Raw genomic sequence first — 2656 nt, 5'->3', positions numbered from 1 at the left:
TGCTGCAGCCAACTGAGCAAGCAGCACCCTTGTGTCGATGCACCACAGCTCGTTCCTGCAGCAGCAGCTGCTGCTGCTGCAGCTGACTGAACAAGCAGCTCCCCCGTGTCAATACACCGCGGCTTGTTCTTGCAGCAGCAGCAGCAGCAGAGCAAGTGTTACTTCGGAACTTGTTTGATTTGCTTCAACTTGTTCGTTGGGGTGTATGTACAGATCGGCGTCACCCTCAGAGACCAATTTGGAATTCCCCAAGTCAAAAGTGTCACTGGCAGCAAAATCCTGCGCATCCTCAAGAAGCAAGGTAAACCCTAAACCCTAATTCCAAACCCTAGTTAGCAGTCCGCAGATCCACGCTCTCAAACCCTAGTTTTCAAACCTTGATTTCCGAGCCCCAGCTACCTGTAAACCCTAAACCCTAGTTTTGCAAACCCTAAACCCTAATTTCTGAAACCCTAAGCCCTCAGCGGGATCGGTTAACTCTTCATGCACTCCTCAATCAGGAAAAGTATATCTTTTTGAATTTTGTCTCCGCATGCAACTGATAGTCAATTAATTATTTCAAATTATATTTCTTGGCTAACAACGCATGCAACAGCAAAACAGCGCGAGATTCAGCGCGGAGCCACCTAGGGGTTCTGTGGCGGCCCCGCCGTCGCCCTCGCGCGCATTTCTTCCTTTTTTCATTTTTATTTTCAAAATTATTAATTATGTGCTGCATGCATTTTTTGAAACATTTAAATGTGATTTCCTCGCTGTTTCGCCAGCTGGGTGTTCCATCTTGACATATTTCGGGTGTACGGGCACATCTGTACGTAGGATGCTGGGGCGCACAGTTCCGTTTTTGTTTTTGTTTTTTGGATATTTACGAAATATAAATAAATAAATGGAATTTAAAAGTTGAAATAGTGAGAAATTGTCGCAAGGGAGACGTTATAGGCGCCAAGATGCCCATTGCAACATGAAGTTGCAACTTGAATTGAATTGGGCAGATCTGCCCGCTGCGTCCATAGGCGTCTGTTTCTCCCCGGATGCATCCAATAAAGACCACAACAACTTAATTAAATAATCGTTTAAAACATATTAAACAATTATTTGTGGATTTATTGAGAGCAGCAGCAGCTGCGGGTGCTGAAACTGGACAAGGACCTGCTGCTGCGTGTTTCCGCGCCGCAGGAATAGCGCCCGAGATCCCCGAGGACTTGTACTTTTTAATTAAAAAGGCGGTGGCTGTTCGCAAACATCTCGAGAAAAACAGAAAAGATGCAGATTCCAAGTTTCGTCTTATTTTGGTGGAGTCCAGAATCCACCGCCTGGGCCGCTACTACAGGCGCACGAAGCAGCTGCCGGCCACGTGGAAGTACCAGAGTTCCACGGCTTCCGCCTTGGTCGCATGACCCAAACCCTAAACCCTAAACCCTAGGCGCGGAGGCCGCGGGGACCCGGGGTCTAGACCCCCGCGGGCTTGCCGCCTCGAGGCTTAGAGCCCGCTGCCTAAACCCGCGGTTTAGAGCTGCTGCGGTGGGTTGGCGCTGCTGCGGTGGTTTGCTGCTGCTGCAGTAGTTCGGCGCTGCTGCAGTGGCTTGGCGCTGCTGCAGTGGTTTGGCGCTGCAGCAGTGGTTTGCTGCTGCTGCAGTGGTTTAGTGGCTTCAGCATTGAACCTTCTTGCTTCCTTTCTGCTTCCTCAGAGAACGGCAGTTCCTGCGTGCCGACAGGGGTCAAGGCCTAGGGTTTAGGGTTTAGGGTTTTTGTGCAGCTGTGCGCGCTGCAGAAGCCTAGCCAGGGTTCAGGCCCCGCGAAGGGATGCAACAACAGTGCCTAGGGTTTAGGGTTCAGGGTTTAGGCTTGCTGCGACGACATGCAGGCTTCAGGGCTTAGGGCTGCTAGTTGGACCTAGGGTTTAGGGTTTAGATTCGTCCCAGATACCGATGGTTTAGGGTTTAGCAGAGGAAGTTAGGCTTCAGGGTTTAGGGGAAGCTCCGAGGGTTTAGGGTTCAGGCTGCTAGAGTTTAGGATACGGGCAATTTCGTGGCATTTAGGGTTTAGGGTTTGGGTTCAGTAGCTGAACCTAAGGTTTAGGGTTCAACCATTATAGCCAAGCCTAGGGTTTAGGGTTTAGGCTTATGGCGGCGCCGAGAACTAAGTGTTAAGGCCTGCTAGTGAGGCCTAGGGTTTAGGGTCTAGGTGGTTTTGAAGAATTAGGGTTTAGTGTTCAGCTTTGTTAGGGGCACCTAGGGTTTAGGGTTTAGGCTTATTGGGGGCAACTTGACTTGAGGGTTTGGGCCTCTTAGGGGCATCTTGGACTAAAAAGGTTGTTGGGACCACGTAGGGTTTAGGGTTTAGGACATAGGTAAAGCTAGGGTTTTGGGTTTGGGGTTTACGGTTGTTAGCGGCGCCTAGGGCCTATGGTTTAGGCAAGTTAGAGGCAACTTCAGTTTAGGGTTTAAGGTTTAGGGTTTGGGGTTTAGGCCTTTTAAGCGGGTGTAGGCCTCAGGCCAAAGCCTTTAGGCACACACGTAGGGTTTAGAGTTTGGGCTCTTCGCGGGCTTCTAGGGTTTAGGGTTTAGGGCTTTCGGTGAAACCTAGGGTCTAGCTTTTATAATTATTAAGGGGACCCATGGTTTCTTGTTTTGGCCTGTTAGGGTTTAGGCTGTCAAGG

This window comes from Eimeria tenella, genomic scaffold (assembly GCF_000499545.2).
Source record: "Eimeria tenella Houghton genomic scaffold, Eth_scaff18, whole genome shotgun sequence".
In the NCBI taxonomy this organism is placed as follows: domain Eukaryota; phylum Apicomplexa; class Conoidasida; order Eucoccidiorida; family Eimeriidae; genus Eimeria; species Eimeria tenella.
This window is presented reverse-complemented; position numbering follows the sequence as displayed.